Genomic DNA, 16,976 nt, shown 5'->3' on the forward strand with positions numbered 1-16,976 from the left:
TGGCATTAGATTTTGGCAGACTACATCATCCCGAGCACCCATTCTACCCATGTCAGATTTAGAGCTGCTTTGCTACTTTGGGCTATTATAAAAGGAAAGAACATAGCCATTGTACCTTTGATGCGCAAATCAATTTGGAAACTCGTTGAGAAGAAAAAGATCAACATTTCATTTCCATTGATGGTGATGCGTTTAGCAATAGCAGCAGGGGTTGAGAGGCAAACGACAGACGTCATGTTTGAGAGTCCAAGAAGCAACAAGTTCATTCGAAGGGGAGAATTGGATGGATCATCAAAGAAGACACCCTCCAAGAGGAAGGCACCCACAGCACCACCATCAAGTATACCAACCTCATCGACTCTTTTACCGTTCCTCTGGTCACTTCCGGATTTATTCAAAGACATCTTGCACGATATCCGCAACATCGAGCAACTTGAGCACAAGCATTTCGAGTGGATAGTGGCAAAGCTACAAGGAAGAGACCCTGGCCCAACTCCCAAAGCTTCATATGAGTTAGTTGAGGAGGAGGAGGATGAAGGTGACTAACCCATGTCAGAAACCACCAGCTGAAGATGGACCCTGAAGTTACCATTCTCCAGAATTATGAGCATGCACGGAGGACCGTGCACGAATTAAGTGTGGGGGAGGATCGACAACTTCGTGGGGGCGGGTAAAATTCTTTACTCAAGACACTTTGCAATACTCTTTTAGTCCTTTTTCTTCATTCTTAGTAGTTTTATTTCCATGGCACTCTGTTTGGTTTGGTTGTATATATTCCCTTAGTGTTATAGATATATGATAGTTAATGTTTGCATGATGCATGATAGAGTGAATAAGTTTGGTAAAATGCCAAGGAATTTGCATGAAATCTTTCTTAGGGCGAGCCATTAATTGAATTGAGAAAAATTGTTTTCAACTTGCTCGGAGTATTCTTTGGATAGAACATAGAAAAAGAGCTAGAACAACATACCTTGTGAGATTTGAGCTCTAATAGATGGTTGCACACTTTCAACCATAATGTTTATTCTTGTGTGATTATCCTCCTTTTTTATTGTGATCTTAGATTTGCATGAATCTTTATGTCCTATATTTGTTGTTTGAATGTGATGAGCGGATATTTTATACGCTTTTTGGGGATAATTTCATATAGTTTTAAGTATGTTTTAGTTAGTTTTTAGTCTATTTCTATTAGTTTTTAGGAAAAATTCATATTTCGGGACTTTACTATGAGTTGTGTGTTTTTTTGTAATTTCAGGTATTTTTCTGGCTGAAATTGAAGGAGCTGAGCAAAAATCTGATTCAGGCTGAAAAAGGACTGCTGATGCTGTTGGATTCTGACCTCCCTGCACTCAAAGTGGATTTTCTGGAGCTACAGAACTCGAAATGGCGTGCTTCCAATTGCGTTGGAAAGTAGACATCCAGGGCTTTCCAGCAATATATAATAGTCCATACTTTGCACAAGAATAGACGATGTAAACTGGCGTTCAACGCCAGTCCTTTGCCCAATTCTGGCGTCCAGCGCCAGAAAAGAATCAAAAGCTGGAGTTGAACACCCAAAATGGCATAAAAACTGGCGTTCAACTCTACAAATGGCCTCTGCACGTGAATTGCTTAAGTCTCACCAACAATCTCCGTGGGATTCGACCCTTAGTCACGTAAGGTATTATTTGGACGACCCAGTGCACTTGCTGGTTAGTGGTACGCGTTGTGAAAAGTGTGATTCACAATTCGTGCACCAAGTTTTTTGGCGCCGTTGCCGGGGATTGTTCGTGCTTGAACAACTGACGGATTATTTTGTTGCTTAGATTAGGAAAAATTTCTTTTTTTGTTTAGAGTCTTTTATTATTTATCCCTTGTTAAAACACTTTAAATTTATAGCTCAATTAGTTAGAACGTGGTATTTATGTTCATGGTAATTGGCTATCATATTCTTTAAAATCTTTTTTTTTTTATTAAATCCTGTGCCAAACTTTAAGTTTGATGTTTTCTTGTTGAATTCCCTTTGGTTCTTTATGCGATCTTGGGGCAAGCATCAACCTGATACCTGCATCTACTATCAGGAAGCTTGGCTTAACTGAAGAAGTTAAACCAACCTGGATATGTCTCCAACTTGCTGATGGTTCCACTAAATACCCATCAGGCGTGATTGAAGACGTGATTGTCAGAGTTGGGCCATTCGCCTTTCCCACTGACTTTGTTGTGCTGGAAATGGAGGAGCACAAGAATGCTACTCTCATCCTAGGAAGACCCTTCCTAGCAACTGGACGATCCCTCATTGACGTCCAACAGGGGGAAATAACCCTGAGAGTCAATGATGATGAGTTCAAGTTGAACGCTGTCAAAGCCATGCAGCATCCAGACACATCAACAAACTACAAGAAAGTTGATCTCATTGACTCTTTGGTAGAAGAGATCAACATGGCTGAGAGTCTCGAATCAGAGTTGGAAGACATCTTTAAAGATGTTCAGCCTGATTTGGAGGATTCAGGGGACATGAAAGAGCCTCTGAACTTTCTTCTGAAAGAGGAAAAACCCCCTAAACCCGAGCTTAAGCCACTACCACCATCCTTGAAATATGCATTTCTGGGAGAAGGTGACACTTTTCCAGTGATCATAAGCTCTGCTTTAAATTCACAGGAAGAGGAAGCACTGATTCAAGTGCTAAGGACACACAAGACAGCTCTTGGGTGGTCCATAGGTGACCTTAAGGGCATAAGCCCAGCTAGATGCATGCACAAAATCCTATTGGAGGACAATGTCTGCATAACAAGTAACCTTTAATTTATGCTCTCTCAGTTATTCACAATTCAACTGATAAACATAATTGACTTCCTGACTAAGATTTACAAGATAACCATAGATTGCTTCAAACCAACAATCTCCGTGGGATTCGACCCTTACTCACGTAAGGTATTACTTGGACGACCCAGTGCACTTGCTGGTTAGTGGTATGCGTTGTGAAAAGTGTGATTCACAATTCGTGCACCAGAATGCATTTAGCATGATTGAGGCAATTTTTTATGTGGACTCACTAACATATATGGCCAACCCTTGCATTCACCTTTGTAAACCCCTTTTTAGCCTGTAAACCCCTTTTCGTTCTAATTTTTAGCACATTATTCTCCCTTAAGCAAAAAACTATTGATGTCCTTGAATTACTCTTTGATTAGCTTGGGTGGAGTACTGTGTATATTCTAAATGTGGGGGAAATTATTGGGAAGCTTTGGTGATGAAGGTACATGGAACTCATTTTTGAAAAATTGGAAATTGAGTAATGCTCATGCATTTATTGTTCAAGACATGTGCATCTCTTGTTGTTAACAAAAACAAGAAAAGTTTAAGTTTTTGCAAATTGCAAAATAAAAAAAATTATTGTACATAGTAGCATATAAAGTGAAAAGTTAAATAAAAGATGCATATGTTTGTGTTTTGGAAAGAAAATGCATGAGTAAAGGTGAGATAGGAGGAAATGGGTAGATAGGTTGTGTTGTTATGTGTATATAGGTGATATAGGATTAGGTGGATACTTGAGTTAATCAAAGAGCTACTTCTTTAAGTCCACTTAACCAAATCTATCCTACCTAAACCCTGGCCCCATTTCATCCCTCCAAAGACCTCATGATATTTGTTTCATGCATCAAATACTAGTTGATTGTTAGATGACTTGCAAATCTTTGAAAAGCATGATTAAAGGAGAATTGTGTGATTAAGCCCTAAACACTGAGCAAATTGAGTGAATACACATCCGGTGAGGGGTTCGATCGCTCAATTCTATGTTCTCGCCTCTCAAATTGTATCTTCTTGCAAGTTGTTTGCTGTTAGTTTTGAAAACTTCAATTCAACTCTTTGGACATTGATATTAGTGCATGAACTCTTTGCATTTGCCGTAAAGCTTTCTTGTGATGGATTAGAATTTTATGGTCTGTTTTTGCCAACCCTTGGTAGAATACATATTAGTCAGTAACCTTTAGGATAGTTGCATGCATTTAGGTAGTACATAGAATAGATTGTTTTCCCTTTTCATCTATCTCCTTTGAGTGTGATTAGCATGAGGGAATGCTATTGTTTAAGTGTGGGAGAATTGATGAATCCATATTTGATGATAATTTTTGGTTGAATTTTAGTGGATTTCATCATGTAAACTTGCACTTATTCCCTTAAACAGCATGCTTTTGATCTTTCCTCCTAATTGGTGCTTGATTATGAAAACATGCTCTTTTTTTCCTAATTTAGCCTATTTTATTCAATTTACCTTCCATTCGATACCTTGATGTTGTTTGTGAGTGATTTGAGATGTATAAGGTAGGAATGGCTTGGTGAGAATGGAAGAGGAGCATGCAAAGAGGAGGAAGCATGAAGAATCAAAGGAGAAGAGTCAAGCGATGTGTGTGTATGAACAAGCATCAAAGAAGAGCGAGGCGTGCGCGTGAACTGCATCTTACACATTGCACGACCATCTTGAGCATCACCTAGTGTGCGTGCGCACAGCTTCTTGTGCATGTGCATAACCAGGATTTTTGGCAGGGTGTGCGTACACACACGTCTATACGTCCACACAGGTACCTGCACATGGCTTCATTAAAAATGCACGTGACTTGCGTTTTTGATGGATTGGAGGCCCAATTCTGAAGCCAATAGCTCATAATGAAGGGGGAAAACATCACCATAGCATAGGGAATCATTAGGATAGTTTCAGGAGTAGTAGTAGAAAGTTTTAGAATAGTTTTTTCTCTAAGTTTTCCATCTTCTCTACTAGGGTTTATATTAGGGTTTTACATTCAAGTCCCATTTCCATTTGATTGATAGATAAAATCTTATGCGTTTTGAAAGTAATTTTTATAGTATTATATTTGAATCTTAAATTGTTATTCTATCTCAAATATTTTATAAAATTTATGTTACTTGAATATATTTTTCCTAGTCTTATGTTTCTTATTTTATACGTATCGTTATTATCTAATAGGTATATTCCCTAACCAAATACAAAGCACACGCACACTGCCACTAACCCTTTCCCCAAGTGATCCACGTTCTTTCATTCCTTACCATTCATTTACACTCAACAATTCACCACACATTTTCAATAGTATAACGCAGAGAGGGAGAAAAGGGGGAGACGAGAGACTGAGAAACAGGGGAAGAGGGAGTAAGAGAGCACGAGATGCAGAGGGAAGAGGGGAAGGCGGGAGCAGTGCCGGTGGGTGTCACTGCCACCGTCGCTGCTGTTGCTATCGAATAGAAGAGGGAGGGAGGCTGTCGCACACCTAGCCGCCGCTGTTGAAGCTCTCCTCACCACTGTCAACGTCGGTTAGGGCAGAGGAGAAGAGGAAGAATAACGGAGAAGAGAGACTGACGGGGAGGGTAATATGGTTGCTGTTGATTTGGAGCTGCTACAAGAACGGCGATTCCTGCTTTTAATCCCTGTCCTTTTGAGTTTTTGGAGCTGCCTGATGGGATTTTTTGGAAAACGAATTCCAACACCCAAAACTAACCAGCAAGTGTACCGGGTCGTATCAAGTAGTAAAACTCACTTAGAGTGAGGTCGATCCCATAGGGATTGATGGATCAAGCAACTTTAGTGGGTGATTAGTTTAGTTAAGCTAACATTGAGTGAAATGTGTGAAATGTAGCCAATGGAAAGTAAATTGCAAGGAATTTAAGAGATGCAGAAAGTAAAATTGCAAGTAACTTAAAGAACAAGAAAGTAAAATAGCTTAAACTTAAATTTCAAGAAATGTAAATTGCATTAAATGTAAAGGGGAGTGGGTGCTGGAAATTAAAGAAAGCAATATAGCAAGCAATTGAAGATATCTTGAGAACAAGTAACAGGAAATTTAAAGAACAGAAAAAGTAAATTCAAATCACAGCAACTCAAATGTAAAGTGTAGATGAACAAAAGTGCAGGAAAATAAACTGAGAGCATTAGGAACAGAAGAGTAAAAGGTGAGTTGAATTGAAGTAGATCTTAAACAGAAAAGCAAAAATGCTTGAAGAATGAAAACAGAAAAACTGATGCTTAATTTGCAGCAATTAAAAGGATGTTGAAGATTTCAGGAGTGGAAGAGACTAGAAAACAAGTATAGATCTCAAATCCTTCCTTAATCCAACAAGAACAATTGCAGAATGAAAATATAAAAGTAAATTGTAGAAGAAAAGAAAGTGAAGGCAGTAAACAGAATTTGAATTATGCAGAAAGATTAACAAGGGATCTCAAGGTAAGATTGAAACAGAATTCCTTCAATTCTCCACTCAAGATTTAAAACAGAAATGAAAACTAAGAAAGAGAGCTCTCAAATGGAGCCAGCCCCTATACTCTCTAATGGAACTGTCTTCCCCCTTGAAAATGAGAATGATGCCTTTATATAGGCTTTTTACAAAATGAAATTGAAATGAAAAACAAATTAAATGAAAATCCTAATTCTAGTTTGTTCTTGTGCCTTTGAGTGATGATGTGGGCTTTGCTTGCTTTGGATTTGAAGAGAGATGGGTTTGGTTGGTCTTGATTCAATTTGGTGAAGAATTGAATTTAAATGGAATTTTGGTTGAATTTTGGCCCATGGGTGACACTCCCAGGGAACGGCTCAGTTGAAATAGTGAACTGAGCTCTCCATTTGCTTGTGGCATGCCAATTTGTATGCCAGCCCCTTGTCCGTGTCAAATTTTGTGCGCATGATTTTGCTCCTTGGCATGCCAAAAATGTGAAGAGTGTGGGGGAAATAGCGCTCAGTTGAGAAAGTTAACTGAGCTTCCTTTGTGTGCCTTGGTAGCGCCTTTGGCTTGAGTGTAAGGTCTTGGGTTCGAACTTTGGTGGAAGCACTTTTGTGAGCCTTTTCCTTGAATTTTCTTGAGTGGGAGCCTGATAAAGCTCAGTTGGGAAAGTGAACTGAGCGCTATTTTGCTTTGGAGTGAGGCTCCAGCTTCGAACTTTGGTGGAAGCATTGGCTGAATTTTTTTGCTTATTTTTTGCTCTTAAAGATGTATTTTACTTGTGCCTCAATTTCATGCCAAATATGGACAATTATATATCATTGGAAAGCTCTGAATGTCAGCTTTCGAATGCAACTAGAAGCGCATCAATTGGACGTCTGTAGCTCAAGTTATGGCCCTTTGAAGGAGGCATGGTCATGCTATAAACGCCCAAGTTTTAACTTAGCGAAAATTCTTGCTTCCAAGCTATGTTTTTCACAATAAAGCTAAGTTCACTTAGTGAACTGAGCTTTGTAAGTGCTGATTGTGAAGCTTCCTTGATTTGGTCATGGGCCACGCTTTTAAAAGCGTGGCCTAAGGCTCCAAAGTGTGCTCCAACTTCAAAGTGTGCCCCAAAGCTCTTTTTTTCTCCTTTTTAGCTTATTGTGTGCTTCTTTGCTTCTTTTTCTTCTTATTTCCTACCAAATTTATAAAATTAAAAGATCAAGGAAATATACCATTTAAGCATAAAAGAATGCAATATTTAAGCACTAGCTTCTAAATGCTTTGTTTTCAAGTATTACCACTTGATACATAAGCACCACAAGCATTTAATTAGAGGACTTCATTAAGCTCATTTGTGTTTTTTTTTTCTTAGCTCTCTAATCATTGATGCTCAGAGCCTTGAGCGTTGAGGGAGTGCATTTGCACTTTGAGCCTAACCTTGACTCTAAGTGTTTTGTTTTCAAGCATTTGGCTTGATACATAAACACCACAAGTACTTAACAATTGAATTGTCATTGGTACTCAGAGCCTTCAATTTTCTCATTCTTTCCCTTTTTCTTTCTTGCTTTAATTTGCAATTGCTTCTTCAAGGTTTTCATGATTTCAAAAGATTTCACAAAATGTCCTAGGTGAAAACTTCAATTAAATAAAATCTAATGCAATTGAGCAACAATCAAACATACTAGCCTTCCAATACTTGTATGCATATGCTAAGTTCTTCTTTAATTCCTTGTTTGTTTATGATCATGATGCTTTTTTTGCTGTTGAATTCACAAAACTCAAGTTGGTAGTCATAATGCCACAGCAACATGTTGCAAATCAAAATTCAAGCTATGCTTATTCATACCACACATGCATACAGAGAGGATAAAGACAATCATGCAATGTATAGTGCTGGAAACAATTGAGAGGAAAAGGAACTTTACAACCTTGTAATTCATCTTCTCTATTGTTGTCATTTTCCTCTCATTCTTCTCCTTCCCACACCAAACTCAGAATGCTTGTTCATCCTTAAGCAACATTTAGAACAGTGGCTATGGGGCTAAGATGGATCATGAATGTCTTACACAATGAAATGTTAGTGATACATGTGTTCTAAGAAAGCAAAATTGAGGATAACAATCAAGGCACAAAGAAACAGAGACATTGTGGTTGCAAAAATAAGAGGGTGTGCATGATACATTGCATAAAATATAAGTGGGACACTAAACTTAGTGTGACACTTTCACTTGGAATTGATGCAAGTATCTTGTAAATATTGGAACCAAATTTTGTTGCATGGCAACACCAAACATAAAATGCAATCACATGTTCATTTTATTTGAACTAAGACTAGGCAAAGGAAACTGTTATTTGTTTACTACAATCACCAAGTGAAGCATCTGTCATGAATAAGGATTTCTTGGTGAGGTGTTAACAAAACCAGTTAAGCAGCAAACTAAATGAAATCATTTAAAAATAGAAAAATGACTAAAGCAAGTAGAATGAAAAAGTGTCAAATCAAAAGAGAAAAATAAAATTGCAGAGGCGTTATGATCATGCAGACAAGTAGTGTTGCTTGAATAAATTGCATAGAAATAAGTGGCACACTAAACTTAGAATCTTGGTGTGACACTTTCATTTTTGATTTGATGCAATCATCCAAAAAGATTGAAAATAATTTGTTGCAAGGCAACACCAAACTTAGAATGTAACCATATGCCAATTTATTGAATTTAAACAAAGCAAGGAGAAGAAATGTACCTAAGGTCTACCTGTTCTTCACTTTCTTCCTCTTCTTCCAATTTGTTAAGAGGAATGACCTCAAGGGGGGAGAGGTTTCAGCTATTGTCCCCTTTCTTGGTTTCTTCTCAGCAAGCTTTCTTTTGTACATGGCTTGATTGAGCTTTCTTGCTAGTGGTCCAGGGGTTGGATTGCTTGTGGTTGACCCTCTATTCTTCATGAATATTGTCCTTGGTAGCTTTGTCACAATCCTCTTCTTGGATCTTTTGTTAATTGCCTTCACTTCCTTAAATCCAAGACTTGGTGGTTGTGTGATTGTTGGAGTCTTGTCTTCATCAAGAGTTTCTTGCAATGGTGGTTCAATGAGCTCTTCCTCTGTGCACTTCTCTACTTCACCTGAGTGTGAATTCTCTTGAGTATCTTCCTCCATTTCTTCTTCATGAACTTCCATTAATTCCTTTGGGAGGAAAGTTTCATGTTCCTCTATCACCTCAATTAGCTTCTGTGAATATGAAGCCACAGATTCAAACACCTCCACAACCTCCTTTTCCATTGAAATTTCACTTGACACAGAGGCTTCCTCATCTTGCTTTTCTACTTCCTCACCCACAATTTGGTCTTCATCCTCACTGTTTGATGGTTTTAAGTTCCCCCTTGTTTGCTCTAAGGGCCCATTCATCTTCTTGAGGATGATTTCTTTCCAGAATTGGGGTTGTGTGTATCTTTCCACGAGTTTTCTATGTATTTCAACGGCTTGAAGGTAATCCTCATCTGTTGGTTCAAGAGATGAAGGTTGAGAGAAATTTTGGTGACATGGATGTGTTGTGGTGAAGTTGTGTTGAGGGGTGTGGAATGAGTTGTGTGATTGATGGGGTGACTTGTATGGATTTTGGAGGAAACTTTGTGTTGAGGCATAATCAAGTGATGAAGAGCTTTCAAATGAGAAACTGGGAAGTGAGGGTGGATGCTCTTTCATTCTTTGGTGATACTCCCAGCCACCATTAGAATAATGACTTGAATCATTTTGTGGTGGTGGGAAGTATCCCATATGATTCTCTTGCTCATCTTGTGTCTCTGAAGCAAATCTCCAAGAATTGGAGTGCTCAGAATTGGTATTTTCTTGGTGATATTCCCAGTCACCATTAGAGATTGGTGATGGTGGGTAATATCCCATAAAATTTGTTTGATCATAAGATGAGTTGAACTCCATTTGAATTTTGTAAAACACAACACCAAGGAAAATTGGAATTCATATCTCAGAGATGAATTTCTTAGTGAGGCAATAACTCAAACACCTTGGTTTCAATCTAAAATAGAAAACAAAAATAAAGAAAATGCTTGATCTAGACTTCTCACCCACTTAATCATTGTTGATCTAAATCAATCCCCGGCAACGGCGCTAAAAACTTGATGGGATTTTTCGGAAAACGAATTCCAACACCCAAAACTAACCGGCAAGTGTACCGGGTCGTATCAAGTAGTAAAACTCACTTAGAGTGAGGTCGATCCCACAGGGATTGATGGATCGAGCAACTTTAGTGGGTGATTAGTTTAGTCAAGCTAACATTGAGTGAATTGTGTGAAATGTAGCCAACAGAAAGTAAATTGCAAGGAATTTAAGAGATGCAGAAAGTAAAATTGCAAGTAACTTAAAGAACAAGAAAGTAAAATAGCTGAAACTTAAATTGCAAGAAATGTAAATTGCATTAAATGTAAAGGGGAGTGGGTGCTGGAAATTAAAGAAAGCAATATAGCAAGCAATTGAAGATATTCTTGAGAACAAGTAACAGGAAATTTAAAGAACAGGAAAAGTAAATTCAAATCACAGCAACTCAAATGTAAAGTGTAGATGAACAAAAGTGCAGGAAAATAAATTGAGAGCATTAGGAACAGAAGAGTAAAAGGTGAGGTGAATTGAAGTAGATCTTAAACAGAAAAGCAAAAATGCTTGAAGAATGAAAACAGAAACACTGATGCTTAATTTGCAGCAATTAAAAGGATGCTGAAGATCTCAGGAGTGGAAGAGACTAGAAAACAAGTCTAGATCTCAAATCCTTCCTTGATCCAACAAGAACAATTGCAGAATGAAAATATAAAAGTAAATTGCAGAAGAAAAGAAAGTGAAGGCAGTAAACAGAATTTGAATTATGCAGAAAGATTAACAAGAGATCTCAAGGTGAGATTGAAACAGAATTCCTTCAATTCTCCACTCAAGATTTAAAACAGAAATGAAAACTAAGAAAGAGAGCTCTCAAATGGAGCCAGCCCCTATACTCTCTAATGGAACTGTCTTCCCCCTTGAAAATGAGAATGATGCCTTTATATAGGCTTTTTACAAAATGAAATTGAAATGAAAAATAAATTAAATGAAAATCCTAATTCAAGCTTGTTCTTGTGCCTTTGAGTGATGATGTGGGCTTTGCTTGCTTTGGGTTTGAAGATAGATGGGTTTGGTTGGTCTTGATTCAATTTGGTGAAGAATTGAATTTAAATGGAATTTTGGTTGAATTTTGGCCCATGGGTGACACTCCCAGGGAACGGCTCAGTTGAAATAGTGAACTGAGCTCTCCATTTGCTTGTGGCGTACCAATTTGTGCGCCAGCCCCTTGTCCGTGTCAAATTTTGTGCGCATGATTTTGCTCCTTGGCATGCCAAAAATGTGAAGAGTGTGGGGGAAATAGCGCTCAGTTGAGAAAGTTAACTGAGCTCCCTTTGTGTGCCTTGGTAGCGCCTTTGGCTTGAGTGTGAGGTCTTGGGTTCGAACTTTAGTGGAAGCACTTTTGTGAGCCTTTTCCTTGAATTTTCTTGAGTGGGAGCCCGATAAAGCTCAGTTGGGAAAATGAATTGAGCGCTATTTTGCTTTGGAGTGAGGCTCCAGCTTCGAACCTTGGTGGAAGCATTGGCTGAATTTTTTTGCTTATTTTTTGCCCTTAAAGATGCATTTTACTTGTGCCTCAATTTCATGCCAAATATAGACTATTATATATCGTTGGAAAGCTCTGAATGTCAGCTTTCCAATGCAACTAGAAGCACATCAATTGGACGTTTGTAGCTCAAGTTATGGCCCTTTGAAGGAGGCATGGTCATGCTGTAAACGCCCAAGTTTTAACTTAGCGAAAATTCTTGCTTCCAAGCTAAGTTTTTCACGATAAAGCTAAGTTCACTTAGTGAACTGAGCTTTGTGAGTGCTGATTGTGAAGCTTCCTTGATTTAGTCATGGGCCACGCTTTTAAAAGCGTGGCCTAAGGCTCCAAAGTGTGCTCCAACTTCAAAGTGTGCCCCAAAGCTCTTTTTTTCTCCTTTTTAGCTTATTTTGTGCTTCTTTGCTTCTTTTTCTTCTTATTTCCTACCAAATTTATAAAATTAAAAGATCAAGGAAATATACCATTTAAGCATAAAAGAATGCAATATTTAAGCACTAATTATCAATTTCTTGTATGAAAAAGCATAGAAAAACATGACATGATGACATGTCATCACTGCCGTGGATGGAGCTTGTCATCAGAGAAAGCAAGCTGTCGTCACCAACTCTCAATTAAGCTAGGATCCTTCTCCTTGTTCTGATTCTAATTTCCCCATTTTTGAAACCGTAACACTCTCACCCTTACTCTGATTATACTGTGTTTCTCTTCCATGTGCTTGTTTTAATCATGGTTGCCTATATCTTTGTTGCTCAGCCCCTTTTTGGCTCCTATTTACTACTACAATTAGGTCGACTATTGAAGTTGGTGCTGCCATGGGATGGTTGAAGCCATTACTGATTCTGATTTTGTTATCTGGGTACTGGTCTTATCTTCTCCTTAGGGTTAATCCATTTATACGTTTTGTTTTGTCACTGCTGTGGTTGCCATGTTCTGGTTTTAATTCTCTTTTAGTTCTTGCTTTGTCTTGAATCCCTAGAGCTGAAATTGCTTTTGATTTCTCTCCAATTTGAATCCTCTATTTTACTGCAACCATGGTCAGTGCTGCGAAGGCTAATATTGTTGCTGTTCCGGTTGCGTGAGAGTTACCGCTGCTGCCCTGAAACTAAAAGAGAAGAGAGTTGTTACGTTAAAGTATGCGATTGCGACATCGAGGTAGGGGGTTTAAAACGATTTCAATTTAAGAATGCCTACAAGATTTATTGAATAACTGCAAATAGATTTAATAGCTGTGAGTAATTGATTGATTATGTGAATATTGAATTGTGGCTGAAATTGTGATTGGAATTGTTGAGATTGTGATTTGGAATTGTTGATTAGTGATATTGATTGATTATGTGGATTGGGAATTGTTTGATGACTAATTGTTGAGAATTTCTGAATTTTAATGGGTTATGTTGGATTTGTTGCCGTTGAGCTGTTATTTGGTATATTGTAATGTTAATGAATTTGGTTGGTGGTTGATTTGGAATTGGTTTTGAGGGGTATTGAATGGTTAGATTTTGAATACAAAATGGTTTGCTAAAAATCGAGTTCTCTTGAAATTAAACGGGAACTTTGAAAGTGAATCAGTGGCTCTATAGTGATTGAAATGATGAGAATTTAAATGTTAAGTAAATTATATTAAGTTTGATTGTTGAGATTCAATTTTGAAGGTTTCGTATTAACTGGAACATTAGTTATGATTTTTCAAAGTTAAATCGTGGATCTGATTTTCTGCACTATTTTAAATGAAATTAGAAACTTTGAAAATCTATAACTAATTCTATGATGATCGGATTTGCATGGGACTAAGTCTGGATTAAGCTTGGGAATATAGGGAGTTGGACTGGTGAATTTGAGACTTTTTCATTAAGTTTATGATTTATGGTAAATTTTTGAATTATGGATGTCAAATCTGGTTTTTCTGCAGAACGTTTAACACAGCAGCAACTTGTTTCTTCTATTGGAAATTTTCCAGTTTGAATTTTGAAATAAAACCAATTTTAAATAAAATTTTATTCCTATTATTTTAATGTCGTAAAATTTCAGAACAATTGGACTTGTAGTTTTAAAGATATGAATTTTTGAAAGATGATGCATTATGTAGAAAAAGCCAGATTCTGTTTTCTTAAATTAGTAACTTTGAGAGTTTATAACTTTTGATCCTGGATAGATATTGAGATGCAACCAATTGGAGGTAAAAATTAAGTATGTTTATCATATGTGATTTAAATTTCAGGGTTTTGCATGTTTTAATAAGTGTGTTATGGGACATGGAAGAGGTTGTGTTCAATGATTCGTAAAACAGAATTCTGCAGAGAATTACGTAACTTCAAAGCTACGTTACTTCTTCATTAAAAATGGTATGACCCTGGAACCAATTTAGAAAGAAATTTGGATAAGTTATGTTTAACCACATTATTTTTGAAGGTGGTTGGATTTAATTTGGATTTTATATGAAATTTCGAATGTTGTACATTGCTGCTGTCTTCTGGTTTTAAGGCACTACAGAGTAGTCACGGTTTTGCTTATATTCCCGAAGCTAGAGTCAGTGAAAAATTGTGATTTTTGGTTTAATAGAAAGCTTAATCCGAGACGGTCGCATGGATATAAGGTTTGCATAATTCCGAATTCATTTGATATTTTAAAAATAAAATTGAAATTAGATTGCCGATTTTGTTTTGGTGATTACTTGGATATGAAATTTAAGAAAATAGATTTTCTATACTATTATCAAATGTTTTTGAGAATATATTATTGTGGCAATTGCTGATAAGAGGTTGGTGAAATGTTGAGAAAGAAGGACCCGAAAGGGTGGCTAAGTCCTATTTTAGAGGAAATTATGTCCAAATTTTTATAAAAATATAAAGATTTAATTAAAATAAATTTAAGGCTTGATGATAACTTCACTGATTCTTTTAAGAAAAGATTATTTGGTTTATGAGGTTGTTGGCAAGGGCGTGGGTCTTGTCCCGCTTGCGTATTTGCAATTATGAAAGAAAAAGGAAAGAGTAAAGTACTTATTGTATGATTATCTGTTGCTTGAGGCAACCCAAGAGATATTTGTTTATTTGTTTGTTGCTTGAAACAACCCAAGAGATGTTTGTTTGTTGCTTGAGGCAACCTAAGAGATATTGTTTGCTTATTTGTTGCTTAATGCAACCCAAGAGATAATATTTATTTATCTGTTGCTTAAAGCAACCCAAGAGCTTCTGTAAGGAAACTAGGATACCTACAGCAATTTTCCGTTCCCAAGAGTATATTTCCTGTGAGTAGAAAGCAGAGACTGTCTCAATAGAGCTGCTAATAATTGTATGCGCATTTATTTGAACGGAAAATCGTATTTGGGAAATCGTGAACTCGTGACTGGATAAATGTCGGGAATGCAGGTGCTAACCGACACATGAGCTCGTGGCCTGCACTAGGACTAGACATTCATCATATGCATCTATGTGACATTGTTTGGGTGTGTATATTATAATTGGTTTGCCTAAGTGAATAATTCTGTTTAATTGCTAATTGCTATACTTGATGTAATTGCTCTTGATTGTGTTTGAACCTCATTACCTGTGTTTGTAACTGATTGTTTGGATTGTGGTGATTGGATATTGATTGAGTTGTTTGGGCCTAAGGCCATGACTGGTATGTTTGAGGTCTAGTTCTGTATAAAGTATCAAACTGGTTCAGCATAGACTTAATGAACCTATGCTTGGAACAGGTTGGTCATTCATACAGTCTAGGAAACTTTTAAGAGTTTTATAAAGAAAATGTGGGTCTAGGATTTTGAATAATTAACTAATGCTCTTAAAGAAGGTTAATTTCCTTTTAGATGTCTCTGAATGAAATTAACTATTTGCGCTTTATTCTATACTTTTACGACATTCTCGACCTCTACTGATAACATGTGGTTTGGTTCTCACCCCCAAATTTTCCACCCTTTCAGTGACACAGGTTTGAAGATACAATATGAAGCTGCAAGCGACTAGTAGGCTTTCTTTATGGTTTTAATTGCTTTTATAGAGTCCCCTCGCTCTTGTCCTTTGAGGTTTTGTTTTAACAGAGGGGTAAGTGTTGTATTTGGGTTTATATGACTTCTTATGAATAAGAATTACTATTAATAATACTTATGTGATTGTTATTATTATTTGCAATGTTTATCCTTGATACATGTCTTTAATAAATAAAAACAAAATTTTCTGGCATTTTCTTAAACCAAAACGCGATTTCAATACAAAGGCTCGATAATTAAGTAGTTAATACTAGAAAAGGTTACGTAATGTTCTTTCTAGTAGAAATACCCTGACTTAAGCAAGGTATTTTACTGGAAGGGATGTTACAGCTTTCATTGTAAGTATCTCTTTATTACTACTCTTTATAGTTATATCTTCTACAATCTTTCTTGTAATTGAAGTCATAGTTCAATTAAATATACCTTTTTACAATTTTGATTTCTTGTTGATGATTTTGATGATTGATGATTGTTATATGCTTGTTTGAGCTATTATAGTGATTGTGATTAATTGTTGCTCATAAGTTTCAAGCATTTTCTCATTTTTACCATGTTTTGTGTTTTTGCCCACCAAGTGTTTGAAAAATGTTAATTTTAATTATGGGCTAATTCTCTATCGCTTGGCCTGGGAAAAATGAGTAATTGGGTTCCTAGAGTTAGAATGTCCAACATTTAGTGATGATTTTGGATTGTTAATTGTTCTTGTTCCCACTAACACTAATTTGTTGCTAAGGCAATTAGCAAGCAAGTCAGGATTTGTGGGTTAAGAACACTTTGCTCATTTAACTTACTCTCCAATGTGAGGGTTGACCAAGTGAGACTAATCCATTCTAATTGTCATAGTTGTGGTTTCAACAAGGAAAGGACCCTTAGCTCATTCCAAGCCAAAATTCCATTTATGCTTTAAATTCGCACACATTTACATCAATCAATTTTATACCTTACTTGTCTATATCACATAGCTTGTTCTTTAATTCTTTTATTAGTACATTTATTACAATTTTGAATGTTCTTTCATTTCTTTATATGTTCATCTCTTCATTGAAAACCCCTTGAGCTTCACAACCAAAATTGCACACACATTGGTCTCATGTGTCCTTGGGAGACGACCCGAGAATTGAAAACTCCCGGAATTGAATTGGTTTTGAATA

At 36.8% G+C, this 16,976-nt stretch overlaps 2 long non-coding RNA genes across 2 annotated transcripts in view; one reads left to right on the forward strand and one right to left on the reverse strand.

Moving 5' to 3' along the window:
* Positions 1-15,177, reverse strand: part of LOC110272197 — a 19,763-nt gene extending 4,586 nt beyond the window's left edge. Inside the window, exons 1-2 of the long non-coding RNA XR_002363151.1 lie at positions 15,019-15,177; positions 368-372 (exon numbers count right to left, since the gene is read on the reverse strand). This is a non-coding gene — a long non-coding RNA (uncharacterized LOC110272197). The remainder of the gene's footprint in view (positions 1-367; positions 373-15,018) is intronic.
* On the forward strand, positions 12,606-15,984 carry LOC107641919. The gene is made up of 3 exons (XR_001620514.2): positions 12,606-12,693; positions 12,877-12,989; positions 15,760-15,984. It is a non-coding gene; the product is annotated as an uncharacterized LOC107641919 (long non-coding RNA).

The sequence above is a fragment of the Arachis ipaensis genome, chromosome B05, assembly GCF_000816755.2.
Source record: "Arachis ipaensis cultivar K30076 chromosome B05, Araip1.1, whole genome shotgun sequence".
Taxonomy (NCBI): Eukaryota; Viridiplantae; Streptophyta; class Magnoliopsida; order Fabales; family Fabaceae; genus Arachis; species Arachis ipaensis.